Source organism: Ranitomeya variabilis, chromosome 4 (genome assembly GCF_051348905.1).
Source record: "Ranitomeya variabilis isolate aRanVar5 chromosome 4, aRanVar5.hap1, whole genome shotgun sequence".
NCBI classification, from domain to species: domain Eukaryota; kingdom Metazoa; phylum Chordata; class Amphibia; order Anura; family Dendrobatidae; genus Ranitomeya; species Ranitomeya variabilis.
The window spans coordinates 61,245,330-61,260,812 of NC_135235.1; the positions used below are offsets into that span (position 1 = coordinate 61,245,330).

General features: G+C 42.8%; 1 long non-coding RNA gene across 1 annotated transcript in view; it reads left to right on the forward strand.

The window, feature by feature from the left end:
* The first annotated feature begins 483 nt into the window (after positions 1-483).
* Positions 484-15,483, forward strand: part of LOC143768388 (uncharacterized) — a 43,218-nt gene continuing 28,218 nt past the window's right edge. Inside the window, exons 1-2 of the long non-coding RNA XR_013213840.1 lie at positions 484-506; positions 8,820-8,840. This is a non-coding gene — a long non-coding RNA (uncharacterized LOC143768388). The remainder of the gene's footprint in view (positions 507-8,819; positions 8,841-15,483) is intronic.

The window sequence follows — 15,483 nt, forward strand, 5'->3', positions numbered from 1 at the left end:
AGGCAAAAAACTCCTAGAGAGGGCATCAGCCTTAATATTCTTAGAACCCGGAAGATACAAGACCACGAAATCAAAACGGGAGAAAAACAGGGACCATCGAGCCTGTCTAGGATTCAGCCATTTGGCAGACTCGAGGTAAATCAGATTTTTATGATCGGTCAAGCGTTTTTGCATTTACTCATTACTTTCTATGGGTGGAAAAAGGCTGAAAATACACTGAAAGAAGTGACCTGCTGCAGTTTGCAATAATGTAGCAGTTTTCCAAATCAGTCAGGAAATAAAACAACATGTGTACATGAGATTTTTGAAATCTCATAGCTTTTACTGGTATTGCAAATTGTAGCTTAAAATTTGCATTAAAAAAGCAGCAAAAAATGCAGCCAAAACGCAACGTGTAAACATTGCCTAAAACAGAAGATATATATTTCCTGTCTAATTATTCACATTCTGTTATATATTGAATTATATTTTTCTCATTTGTTTCATAGATGATGAAAACCCCCATGGTAAGTTTAACCCCTTCACCCCTCAAGCCTGTTTTCACCTTCCTGATCAGGCCAAATTTTACAATCCGGACCAGTGTCATTTAATGCAGTAATAACTCTGGAATGCATCAACATATCCCAATGATTCTGATAAAGTATTTTTTGTGACATATTGCTCTTACATGATAATTGTAAAATTTGTTCAATACCACTCTTTTTTATTGTCCATTTGAAGAGACTTTAGTGAGTCTATATTACAGAAAATACCCCAAAATTACACCACTCAAAAACTGCATCCCTCAAAGTCCTCAAAACCACAATTAAGAAGTGTTTTACCCTTTAAGTATTTCACAGGAATTAAAACAATGTAGGAGGAATAAAATAGCATTTATCTTTTCTTACAAAAATTTTACTTTAGCCCCCAAATTTTTACTTTCACAAGGGTAACAGGAGAAAATGGACCTCAAAATGTGTTGTGCAATTTCTCCTGAGTATGCCAATGCCCCATATCTGGAGAAAAACTACTGTTTGGAAGTATGGCATATTTCAGGCGGGAAGGAGAGCCAATTGACTTTTTAAATGCAAACTTGGCTGGAGTAATTAGCGGATGCTATGTTGCATTGCTGTGCTGATGCATGGATCGTGAACCCACTGTGCCATGGCCTGAGAAGAGCCTGGAGGGGCATGGCTCAGCATACACCCGACTCTTTGCTAGAGCTGGATGGTGAGGTTTAACTTGACTCTGGATGGACGCCAGGTGCTATTTCGGTGCGGATCTCGGACACACGGCAGCTGTCTCTCAATGAAGTATGCTGGCACTGGTTCGGCTGCTACATAGGAACAGCAAGTGCTGGCAGGCACAGCAAGTATACAGGAACAGCAAGTGCTAGTGGTCATGGCTTGTGTTCAGGAACAGCAGGTTTTGGCAGTCATGGCTGATAGGTAGGAGCTGGCAGACATGAGTGATATACAGGTAGGCAGGTGAGGGTTAATCAACAGGAACAGATAGAACCCAGTTGACACTGGATGAACCAGAACAGCTTCAGCGAAAACTACTGTATAAACTCGAGTGTAAGTCACCCCGAGTATAAGCCAAGGCACCTAATTATTCCTCAAAAAACTGGGTAAATGTATTGACTTGAGTATAAGCTGGTTATTTATTGTCCCCTCATCCCTATCCTGGTATGCATGGCTCCCCATACTGTCCTTGTATGCATGGCTCCCCTCTCCATGTCCTTGTATGCAAGGCTCCTTATCCCATATCGCTGTATGCATGGCTCCTATTAAAAAAACAAAAAAAAAACCACACATCCTACTTACCTCCCTGCGCGTCCTCACTGCATCTCGCTCCAGGGCTAGCAGTACTTCCTGGTGAGCAATCATGTGGCCCCGCTCTTTAAGGTAAAGAATATTCACTCCACACCTATGGGAGTGGAGAGGTGGGAATATTCATTACCTTAATGAGCGGAGCCATGGGATCGCTCGACCGTAAGAGCTGCTGGCACCAGAATGAACATGATGCAGTGAGGGCACGCAGGAAAGGTATGTAGGATGTGTGCTGGAAGCTGGCGGCATGCTATAAGAAAAATGAATATTCACTGCCATGACCCGCTGCTCTGCCACTCCCCCACCGTCTTCTGGGACAATGACTTGCGTATAAGCAGAGGGGGGCATTTTCAGTACAAAAAAGTGCTGAAAAACTCGGCTTATGCATGAGCATATACGGTATGTATATTTCTACAGGGTGGGCCATTTATATGGATACACCTAAATAAAATGGGAATGGTTGGTGATATCAACTTCTTGTTTGCGGCACATTAGTATATGGGAGGGGGAAAACTTTTCAAGATAGGCGGTGACTATGGCGGCCATTTTGAAGTCGGCCATTTTGGATCCAACTTTATTTTTTCCAATGGGAAGGTCGTGTGACACATCCAGCTTATTGAGAATTTCACAAGAAAAACAATGGGGTGCTTTATTCTTTCATGAGTTATTTACAAGTTTATGACCACTTATAAAATGTGTCCAAATTGCTGCCTATTGTGTTGGATTGTCAGTGCAACCCTCTTATCCCACTCTTGACACACTGATAGCAACACTGCAGAAGAAATGCTAGCACAGGCTTCCAGTATCTGTTGTTTCAGATGCTGCAGATTTCGGATCTTCACAGCATACACAATTGCTTTCAGATGACTCAAAGATAAAAGTCTAAGGGGGTCAGATCAGGAGACCTTGGTGGCCATTCAACTGGCCCACGACGACCAATCTACTTTCCAGGAAACTATTCATGTAGGTATGCTTGGACCTGACACCCATAATGTGGTGGTCTATGCTGTGGGAGAAGAGAGTTGCATTGGCAATTCAACACAATGGGCAGCACTTTGAACACATTTTATAAGTGGTCATAGACTTGTAAATAACTCATGAAACAATAAAATGACATTAAAACCAAGCACACTATTGTTTTTCTTGTGACATTCTCAATAAGTTTGATGTGTCATATGACCCTCTTCCCATTGAAAAAAATAAAGTTGGATCCAAAATGGCTGACTTCAAAATGGCCGCCATGGTCACCACCCATCTTGAAAACTTTTCCTTCTCCCATGTACTACTGTGCCACAAACAGGAAGTTGATATCACCAACCATTCCTTTTTATGTAGGTGTATCCATATAAATGGCCCACCCTGTTTTTAGGTGATGCAAAAAAACAAATTTTGCTTTTGTCATCATTTTCAGAGACCAGTAATGTTTTCTTTTTTGGATATGGGGCCGTGTGAGGGCTTATTTTATAAGCCTTGAGCTGTTGCTTTAATTATATTATTTTGGGGTAGATAAGATGTTTTGAACGGCTCTTATCACATTTTATTGCAATGTTGCAATTGTATTTAAACATACAACTGTTGTGTTTCGAACATCCATTGCGTTCTTTAACAATACTTTGTTAAAGAAAGCAATGGATGCTCGAAACTCATAGCTGTATCTGTACTCATGATGGAATCTATTAATATTTTTTATTCCAAAATATTTTTGCAAGCTGGGAAGCTGGTTCATTTCCTCTCTTCATGATCAGACCTTGTCCCTATCCCTATCAGCCATGATAGTAGTTATCCCCACTAGTGTTGAGCATTCCAATTATGCAAATATCGGGTATCGACCAATATTTGCTGTATCGGAATTCCGATACCGAGTTCCGATATTTTTGCGATATCGGGAATCGGGATCGGGATCCATATTCATGTAAAAAATAAAGAATAAAAATAAAAAATATGGATATACTCACCCACCGACGGCCCCTGGCTCGCAGCGGTGCAACCGGCAGCCTCCGTTCCTAAGAATACAGTGAGTGTAGGACCTGCGATGACTTCGCGGTTTTGTGATTGGTCGCGTGACCGCTCATGTGACCGCTCACGTGACCGTGACGTCATCGAAGGTCCTTCACTCTCTGCATTCTTAGGAACGGAGGCAGACGCTTGCAGCGTTGACAGCCAGGGCTCGTCCGAGGGCGAGTATATCCATATTTTTTATTTTTATTCTTTATTTTTAACATGAATATGGATCCCAGGGCCTGAAGGAGAGTTTCCTCTCCTTCAGACCCTGGGAACCATCCAGGATCACTTCCGATATTTGTGTCCCATTGACTTGTATTGGTATCGGGTATCGGTATCGGCGATATCCGATATTTTTTGGATATCGGCCAATCCAATCCTATACTGATACTTTCAAATTTCGGAAGGTATCGCTCAACACAAATCCCCACACATAATTCAGAAGTCTACGTTACTGAATACTTAAAGAATTTAAAACAGTCACATAGAAAACAATGAAATAATAATGATGATGATAAATGCATGAAAATATATTTGGGCTGTGAAATAAAAGCTAGGGAATGACAGAAAGCAAAGAATGAGAGGGATCCATCTAATTGCTGTGAAAGAACAGCAAGAAAGCATCAAGCATACAGCATTTCTCAGTAAAGTCTCTAGAAAGTAGATTCTCAGCATATAGCGAGTCTGAAACTTTAAGCTACGGTCACATTATCAATATTTGGTCAGTATTTTACATCAGTATTTGTAAGTCAAAACCAGGAGTGGAACAATGGGAGTAAAAGTATAATAGAAACATGTCAGCACTTCTGTATTTTCACCCACTCCTGGTTTTGGCTTACAAATAGGGATGTAAAATACTTATAGTGTGACCATAAGTAGCTTAATTTCAAAGGAGTCAGTGGCTATGTTTTTTCAGGCACATCTCAACCTCAACAAGTTCAGTGCTGTAAGATTACTAATATACTGTATGTTAAGCAATTATGCTTCACCTCTTAGTAAAGAACAATAGAGAAAAAACAAATGAGTAAATATATAATGTGGGGTCCCACAAGATTAAATACCAAAAAAGAAGAAAAACTCCCAAAAAATAACTTTTAATGATTACTGTTTAAAACCATATTAATATATATAATACTTAAAAAACAGGTGCTAGACATACAGAGATAGCCAGTTACATGTCTAACAGACCCTGCTTGGCTCTACAAAGATTTTAGACAACTTAATCGCAGAGGTTGGTGCGTGTCCACTGTCCGGATTGCCGGCGCTTTGGACGGAGTGGAAAACTAGCTCCGCCCAAAGCACCGCCCCCTTCTGTATGCACGGTGATTCTGGATGTGTCATTGCACACATCTGGAATCGCCGCACCCCATACATAGGGCCCTGTATTTTACCCTGTGGCAACGGAGCGTCGCCGCAAGGTAAACAGACAGGCTGCATTCTAAAAAGACGCGCCACATGTCCATAAACGCAGGGCCGCCGGATGCGTGTTCGCACGCATAGTGGAGATTGGATTTCATAAAATCCCCTCCACTATGCTATAACATCTGGATGCTGCGGGTTGAACACTGCGGTTGTGCGCAGCGTTCAATTCGCAGCTAATCAGGATGTAATCCGGCCGTGGACACATACCCTAATAGTTAAAAATGTGCCCCGAACAACTTTGTCAGTCCCTGGTCAACCCTAATGCCACCTGTGCTAGACAATAAGTATATATAAAAGCTATAAACATATACCACCCTACTTGGTAGATGTAACTGCAATGTCTACCAAATGTACATCAAATATCAAATGTACATAGATATATATGTATCACCTCTATGCTGATGACACACAGATCTACATTTCTGGACCAGATATCACCTCCCTACTAACCAGAATCCCTCAATGTCTGTCCACTATTTCATCCTTCTTCTCCGCTAGATTTCTGAAACTTAACATGGACAAAACAGAATTCATCATCTTTCCCCCATCTCACGTGACCCCCCCAACGAACCTAACCATTACAGTAAATGGCTGCCCACTCTCCCCAGTCCCACAAGCTCGCTGCCTCGGGGTAATCCTTGACGCTGATCTCTCCTTCAAACCACATATCCAAACCCTTTCCACTTCCTGCCGACTTCAACTCAAAAATATTTCACAAATCCATTCATTCCTCAACCAAGAATCTGCAAAAACCCTAGTCCATGCCCTCATCATCTCTCGCCTTGACTACTGCAACCTCCTGCTCTGTGGCCTCCCCTCGAACACTCTCCCACCCCTCCAATCTATTCTAAACTCTGCTGCCCGACTAATCCACCTGTCCCCCCGCTATTCCCCGGCCTCTCCCCTCTGTCAATCCCTCCACTGGCTCCCCATTGCCCAGAGACTCCAGTAAAAAACCCTAACCATGACATACAAAGCCATCCACAACCTGTCTCCTCCATACATCTGTGACCTCGTCTCCCAGTACTTACCTACACGCAACCTCCGATCCTCACAAGATCTCCTTCTGTACTCCCCTCTTATCTCCTCTTCCCACAATCGCATACAAAATTTCTCTCGCGTATCACCCCTACTCTGGAACCCTCTACCACAACACATCAGACTCTCGCCTACCATCGAAATCTTCAAAAGGAACCTGAAGACCCACCTCTTCCGACAAGCCTACAACCTGCAGTAACCACCGATCAACCAAACCGCTGCACGACGAGCTCTATCCTCACCTACTGTATTCTCACCCATCCCTTGTAGATTGTGAGCCCTCGCGGGCAGGGTCCTCACTCCTCCTGTACCAGTTATGACTTGTATTGTTTAAGATTATTGTACTTGTTTTTATTATGTATACCCTTCCTCACATGTAAAGCGCCATGGAATAAATGGCGCTATAACAATAAATAATAATAATAATATATATAAAATCTAAGGTGCCTAAAAACATTTTCTCAGATGCATCCATAACTGGAAAAAGCCCACCATATGTACAGAAAATCCATAGATATTACTTATCTCATGAAAGATTCTTCAAAGTGGGTTGCCTAATAGTGATGAGTGAGTGTGCTTGTTACTCGAGATTTCCGAGCATACTCCGATGTTCTCTGAGTATCTTGGGCGAGCTTGTAGATTATGTTTGTGTCACTGCAGTTGCATGATTTGTGGCTGTTTGACAACCTGAACTGTTGTGAATTCTGCTCTTGGGCTCCCTCCGGTGGTTGTTAGTGGTAGTGCAGTTGTCTCTGGATTGTAGTTCAGGGCAGGTGTTTCTGCTGATTGCAGCTCTATTAGGTATTTAGGTGTGTAGGATCCAGCATTCCCTGCCAGTTGTTCATTGTTCATGGAGGGATTGCATCTCTGTCTGGCTCCTCATGCCCTGCTGTCAATTCAGCTAAGATAAGTGTCTGGCTTTTTGTCTCTGTAGCACGCATGCAGTGTGCTTTTCTGTTCAGTGCAATTTATTGTGTTTTTGTCCAGCTTAGACTTTGTTTGGATTTTTCTGTCTTGTTGGATTCTCTGGAGATGCAGATATACATTCTATGTCTTTAGTTAGATGTAGAATATTAGTATTACCTGCTGTGGATATTTTTAGGGTTTTAATACTGAACGCTTAGAATTCTGTCCTGTACTTTTCTATTTAGCTAGAAGTGCCTCTTTTGCTAAATTCTGTTTTTCTACCTGAGTACGTATTTTCCTCTTAAACTCGCAGTCAATATTTGTGGGGGGCTGCCTATCCTTTGGGGTTCTGCTCTTAGGCAAGATAGAATTCCCATTTCCAACTTTAGGGGTATTTAGTCCTCCGGCTGTGTCAAGGTGTCTAGGCCATGTTAGGAACACCCCACGGCTACTTCTAGTTGCGGTGTCAGTTTAGGGTTGCGGTCAGTACAGGTACCACCTACTCCAGAGATAGTCTCATGCGGCTCCAGGGTCACCGGATCATAACACTGAACACATGCAGGGATTGCCTGTTTGTTAGGGAATCCCCACATGTATTCAGGCTGTCTAGCAGCCACAAATCATGCAGCTGCAGAGACACAAACATAATCTACGAGCACGCCCAGGATACTCAAAGAACACCTGAGCATGCTCAGAAAACCCAAGTAACGAGCACACTCGCTCATCACTAATGCCTAATCCTTTGGTCCCAATGCATTTCTCTCCACCATTCAAGGGGTTCATCAGTGTATGTTTGGTAAAGATTAGAGAAGGACATCAATTGGTCAGAGGGCCAGTAATTTCACCTTTCGTGCACCCATACACACATGGGAATAATGCAGTCCAGAAACTCCCGACATTGAGTGGGGGTGCCATGTCGACTATTTAGGCTGCCATGGTTAGGTGGGCTAAAAGCTTTGTAGGGCCAAGTAGGGTCTGTTAGCCATATAACTGGTTATCCCTGTATACACCCTTAATGTCTAGCATCTGTTTTGTTTTTGTTTTTGTCTTTTAAAAGTGTTATGTGTGTTAATATAGTTTTAAACATTAATCATTAAAAATTATTTTTCTTTTTTGGTATTTAGTTAAAGAGCAATGTAAAAAGCACCATTATCAATATACAGTATGTAAAAACAAAGTTTGCAATATTCCACTTATGGACTGTAGACTTGCACAGAATGATAAATGAGTATTTGTAAAAACTGCTGAAACACACATTATAAAACATGCACTCTGGGTGAATGGGATTATGTGGCTAGTTTCCTATCGGCTGCAGTTTCACCAACAAGTGGGATTGAATCATTACACAAAATAATGTTGTGACTGCAACCTATTAATACATGGCAAAAAATTAGAGCATATTTTTAAGGGAACAGTCTACCTTACATGCATAGTGGGTTCAGGCAAGATAAAGTAGCCATTTTGAGGCACAGGATTGAACCAATAACTAGAAAATTGGTGAAACTCTTCCACCGTTTATTGCTCTGTCTTTTCAATAGACATTTTATTTGCCAACTGTGAGAATAAACCTGAAGCTTTGAACTTCATATCCTATTGGTCACTTTTTATAAATTACAATATATTTCCTTATAAATTTCCCAGGTGATGATGATAATCCCATAGGTAAGTTTAAACTATTTTGTAAATTTTGCGATGTTAGTATTATTCTTTATATATATCATTGTGTGTGCACTGGTAGAATGACAAAGATCAGCTTCTATCACTTTTTAACTACTTGCTTGTCATCATCATTGTTGATTAAGATATCTTAGGGGATAGCAATTATCTCCACACATCATTCAGAATTCTGCACTTTTGAGCACTTACAGGGGCTGACCAGTGAAAACATGTTATTATATAGCCACAGAATAAATTATAACTCCTTAATCTGTTGGGGGTCCAAACAGTGGGACCTACAGCTATCTGCAGAAAAATACGTTTTTCCCCTCTACAAAATGGGGTGGCAGGTAAAATGTTGGAATGCTTTTCCACTTATTCTTTATGGGGCTGTTGGTCCTAAGGGAATGAGTGGAGCGGCAGTCACGCATCTGCACTGCCTCTCCATTCTAACGGGGATAAAGGTTCTCCATTCTGTCAATTGGAGTGGGTCCAAGCAGTTGGACAAACACCATTCCATAAGATTTTACCTGTCTTGTGGGTAGATGATAACTTGTTTTCACTAGAAAAATAATTAAAGACACATAATTAAATGAATAATAATAATAATAATAATATATATATATTGGAAAGAATATCCTTCTGATAGTAAAGAACAGTGTAAGAGGTACCACAGTGTTAGGTTCACTGTAAGGTTCAGTGTTAGAAAAGTAGAGGAACCACAGGCGTAGTGCATTAACGAATGTTAAATAAGAGCAGAGTCTAACAACAGAATATGGCTTAATTCAACCAAAGTAAAACCAGGAGGAGGATTGCAGAAGGCAGATGAAATTCAGGGAGAACAAAATAGGGCAGCAGTTCCAGAGGAAGGAAGCAGAGCCTGGGACAAGTATGGAATACAGTCAATAAGTGTAAAAACAAAGTTACTGTCAAGCTGACCTGTACACTATTAAGATGTTAAAGTAGTACTCCTCATGAGGTGATAATCCAGCTGTTGTGGACTGTAGAATAGCACAGTATTATGAAAATAATTAACATGAAAAAAATGCATTCTAAGTAAATGGGATGATTCTGTAAATGCCTAGTTTCTTATTGGCTGCAGATTCAATACACAGGTCAAAGTGAATAGCCTTCCTTAGATGCATAGCAGCATATGGTTTTGAGCAAGATCAGTCAGCCATCTTGCCCCAAACCATTGGTTGAGTCTAGAGATGGGCGGACCCCTGGATGTTCGAATCCAGCGGGTTCGGACAAACAGTTAAAAAAAAGTTTTGGTTCGGGTACCAGAACAGTACCCGGACCTGAACCCGGACCCCATTCACTTGATTGGGGACCCTGAACATTTAGTGTTTGCAACACTGTCATGTACAAGACAGTGCAGCTAACACTGCTGCTGGTTGGCAGTAAAATAATTACCACCGGTCAGACAGCCACGGTTCCCATGCTGTCATATGACAGTATAAGCGCACAGCTGTAATCAGGGGTAAAAAGTTTACATCCGCTCATTGGTGTCAGCTGATGGGAATATTACTCCCATCAGCCTACGTTTGCTGCCGCTAATAACAGTAAGAACAGGAGCGGCTAATGGGAGTATTCATCAGCCGTCGCCTGCACGCTGAATAAATAATTAAAAAAACAGTCCTCAGCTGTCAGTTTTGCCTGGTTGGTTATCAAAAGTACAGGGGAACCCATGCCAGTTTTTTAATGTAATTATTAATTTAGAGCACAGGCATCGTCTGAATACTCCCATCAGCTGCTGCCTGCTCTTGCTGTTAGTAGGAGCAGCAGGCGCAGGCTGATGGGAGCAGTAGTCTGTTATGATCCGGTGACCTTGGAGCTGCATGAGACTTTCTCAGGAGTAGGTGGTACCTGTACTGACCGCAAACCCTAAACTGACACCGCAACTAGAAGTAGCCGTGGGGTGTACCTAACACGTCCTAGACACCTCGACACAGCCGGAGGACTAAATACCCCTATAGATGGAAATGGGAATTCTATCTTGCCTCAGAGCACAACCCCAAAGGATAGGCAGCCCCCCACAAATATTGACTGTGAGTATAAGAGGAAAGACACACGCAGGCAGAAAACAGGATTTAGCAAAAGAGGCACTTCTAGCTAAATAGAAAAGGATAGGACAGAATTCCAAGCGGTCAGTATTAAAACCCTAACCCCCTAACCCTAAACCTAACCTAAACCCCCAACCAACACAGGGGCAGGAGGATCAACAGAGGGAACAACGCGCACCACATATTTCCGCAATAAAGATCTATGGAAAACATTATGGATGGCAAAAGAGGCCGGAAGTGCCAAACGAAAAGACACCGGATTGATAATCTCAGAAATCCTATAAGGACCAATTAACCGAGGCTTAAACTTAGGGGAAGAAACCTTCATAGGGACATGATGGGAAGACAACCAGACCAAATCCCCAACCCGAAGCCGGGAACCAACACACCGACGACGGTTAGCAAAACGCTGAGCCTCCTCATGAGACAACACCAAATTGTCTACCACATGAGCCCAAATCTGCTGCAACCTGTCAACCACAGAATCCACACCAGGACAATCAGAAGGCTCAACCTGCCCTGAAGAAAAACGAGGATGAAAACCAAAATTACAAAAGAAGGGCGAAACCAAGGTAGCCGAACTAGCCCGATTATTAAGGGCAAACTCGGCCAATGGCAAGAAAGCCACCCAATCATCCTGATCAGCAGACACAAAGCATCTCAAATAAGTTTCCAAAGTCTGATTAGTTCGCTCGGTCTGGCCATTTGTCTGAGGATGAAATGCGGAAGAAAAAGACAAATCAATGCCCAGCCTAGCACAAAAGGCCCGCCAAAACCTAGAAACAAACTGGGAACCTCTGTCAGACACAATATTCCCCGGAATACCATGCAAACGAACCACATGCTGAAAAAACAACGGAACCAAATCAGAAGAGGAAGGCAATTTAGGCAAAGGCACCAAATGAACCATCTTAGAGAACCGGTCACAAACCACCCAGATAACCGACATCCTCTGGGAAACCGGAAGATCTGAAATAAAATCCATAGAAATATGCGTCCAGGGCCTCTCAGGGACCAGCAAAGGCAAAAGCAACCCACTAGCACGGGAACAACAATGCTTGGCCCGCGCACAAGTCCCACAGGACTGTACAAAAGAACGCACATCACGCGACAAAGAAGGCCACCTAAAGGACCCACCAACCAAATCTCTGGTACCAAAAATGCCAGGATGGCCAGCCAACACAGAACAATGAACCTCAGAAATCACTCTACTAGTCCATCTATCAGGAACAAACAGTTTCCCCACTGGACAGCGGTCAGGTTTGTCAGCCTGAAATTCCTGAAGAACCCATCGTAAATCAGGGGAAATGGCAGAAAGGATAACCCCTTCCTTCAGAATGCTGACCGGTTCAAGGGCCTCAGGAGAATCAGGCAAAAATCTCCTAGAGAGGGCATCAGCCTTAATATTCTTAGAACCCGGAAGATACAAGACCACAAAATCAAAATGGGAGAAAAACAGGGACCATCGAGCCTGTCTAGGATTCAGCCGTTTGGCAGACTCGAGGTAAATCAGATTTTTATGATCGGTCAAGACCACAATACGGTGCTTGGCTCCCTCAAGCCAATGTCGCCACTCCTCAAACGCCCACTTCATAGCCAACAATTCCCGATTGCCGACATCATAATTGCGTTCAGCAGGCGAAAACTTATGGGAAAAGAAGGCACACGGTTTCATCAGGGAACCAACAGAATTCCTCTGAGACAAAACGGCCCCTGCCCCAATCTCAGAAGCGTCAACCTCAACCTGAAATGGAAGAGAAACATCCGGCTGACGCAACACCGGGGCAGAAGTAAATAGGCGTTTAAGCTCCTGAAAGGCAGAAACAGCTGCAGAGGACTGTTGTGAACTATACTTTTTGGCTCCCTCTTGTGGTCTCTAGTGGTTTGGCACTTGGACTGTCTTTTCCCAGGTTGGTACTCACCTGCTTCGTTAGGCCTGGGGTGTTGCTATTTAAACTTCCTGGATTCTCAGTCCAGTGCCTGGCATCGTTGTAATCAGTTCATTTCTGTTTGCTCCTGTCTTCAGGTCCTGGTTCTTTGCAAGATAAGCTAAGTCCTGCTTTCTTATTTTTGTTTATATGCATTGTTCTTATTTTTGTCCAGATTGTACAAGATGTGATTCCTGATATCGCTGGAAGCTCTAGGGGGCTGATATTCTTCCCCCTCACCGTTAGTCGGTTTGGGGGTTCTTGGATATTCAGTGTGGATATTTTGCAGGGTTTTTTGCTGACCATATAAGTCATCTTACTATCTTCTGCTATTTAGTCAGTGGGCCTCTCTTTGCTAAAATCTAGTTCATTCTTACGTTTGTCTTTTCCTCTTGCCTCACCGTTATTATTTGTTGGGGGCTTGTATTACTTTGGGGTCTTTTCTCTGGAGGCAAGAGAGGTCTTATTTTTCCCTGATAGGGTTAGTTAGTTCTCCGGCTGGCGTGAGACGTCTAGGATTAATGTAGGCACGTTCCCCGGCTACTGTTAGTGTTTGTGCTAGGATCAGCTATATGGTCAGCCTAGTTACCACTTCCCTATGAGCTGGTATTTATGTTTGCAGACTTTGCTTTTATCTCTGAGATCCCTTGCCATTGGGATCATAACAGTATGCCAGGCCATTAATAGTTAATGCATTGCTGAAGTGGGATTAAAAGAAAAGAAGTTCTGAGTTTTTTTTTTTCTTCCTTTCTTCCTCCCCTTTATCTCTGAGTGGCTTGAAGCTTTGCTGCAGACATGAATGTTCAGACCTTGATTACTAGTGTGGATCAGCTTGCTGCACGAGTGCAGAGCATTCAGGATTTTGTTGTTAGCAGTCCTATGTTAAAGCCTAAGATACCTATTCCTGAGCTGTTCTCTGGAGATCGATTTAAATTTAGGAATTTTAGGAATAATTGTAAATTGTTTCTATATTTGAAACCTCGTTCGTCTGGAGATTCAGCTCAGCAAGTTAATATTGTTATCTCCTTTTTGCGTGGCGACCCTCAGGATTGGGCTTTCGCGTTAGCGCCAGGAGATCCGGCATTGGCGGATGTTGATGCGTTTTTTCTGGCGCTCGGATTGCTTTATGAAGAGCCTAATCTTGAAATTCAGGTAGAAAAAGCTCTACTGGCTATCTCTCAGGGCCAGGATGAAGCCGAAGTGTATTGCCAAAAATTTCGGAAATGGTCCGTGCTTACTCAATGGAATGAATGTGCTCTGGCCGCAAATTTCAGAAATGGCCTTTCTGAAGCCATTAAGAATGTGATGGTGGGTTTCACAATTCCTACAAGTCTGAATGATTCTATGGCGCTGGCTATTCAGATTGATCGGCATTTGCGGGAGCGCAAATCCGCTAATCCTCTGGCGGTGTTGTCTGAACAGACACCTGTTTCAATGCAATGTGACAGAAACCCTGATCCAGCAATGCAATGTGATAGAATCCTGACTAGAACCGAACGACAAAATCATAGATGACAGAATGGGCTGTGTTTTTACTGTGGTGATTCTACACATGTTATATCAGCATGCTCTAAACGCCTAACCAAGGTTGTCAGTCCTGTCTCCATTGGTAATTTGCAGCCTAAATTTATTTTGTCTGTGACTTTAATTTGTTCATTGTCTTCCTACCCTGTTATGGCGTTTGTGGATTCAGGTGCTGCCCTGAGTCTTATGGACTTGTCGTTTGCCAAGCGCTGTGGTTTTGTCCTGGAGCCTTTAAAAATTCCTATTCCTCTCAGAGGAATTGATGCTATGCCACTGGCGGAAAATAAACCGCAGTTTTGGACACAAGTGACCATGTGCATGACTCCTGAACATCGGGAGGTGATTCGTTTTCTTGTTCTGCATAAAATGAATGATTTGGTCGTGTTAGGTCTGCCATGGTTACAGACCCATAATCCTGTTTTGGATTGGAAGGCTATGTCTGTGTCGAGTTGGGGTTGTCAGGGAATTCATTGCGATTCTCCGCTGGTGTCTATTGCTACTTCTACTCCTTCAGAAGTTCCTGAGTATTTGTGTGACTATCAGGATGTATTCAGTGAATCCAGGTCCAGTGCTCTTCCTCCTCATAGGGACTGTGACTGCTCTATAGATTTGATTCCTGGCAGTAAATTTCCTAAGGGACGATTATTTAATTTGTCTGTACCCGAACATGCCGCGATGCGTTCTTATGTCAAGGAGTCTTTGGAGAAGGGGCATATTCGTCCATCCTCTTCCCCTCTTGGTGCGGGATTCTTTTTTGTGGCCAAGAAGGACGGGTCTTTGAGACCTTGTATAGACTATCGGCTTCTGAATAAAATCACTGTTAAGTTTCAGTATCCTTTGCCACTATTGTCAGACTTGTTTGCTCGGATTAAGGGGGCCAAGTGGTTTACCAAGATAGATCTTCGTGGTGCGTACAACCTTGTGCGCATTAGGCAGGGAGATGAATGGAAAACTGCATTCAATACGCCCGAAGGTCATTTTGAATACTTGGTGACGCCTTTTGGGCTCTCTAATGCTCCTTCAGTGTTTCAGTCCTTTATGCATGATATATTCCGGAAGTATCTGGATAAATTTATGATTGTTTATCTGGATGATATTCTGGTTTTCTCGGATGATTGGGATTCTCATGTA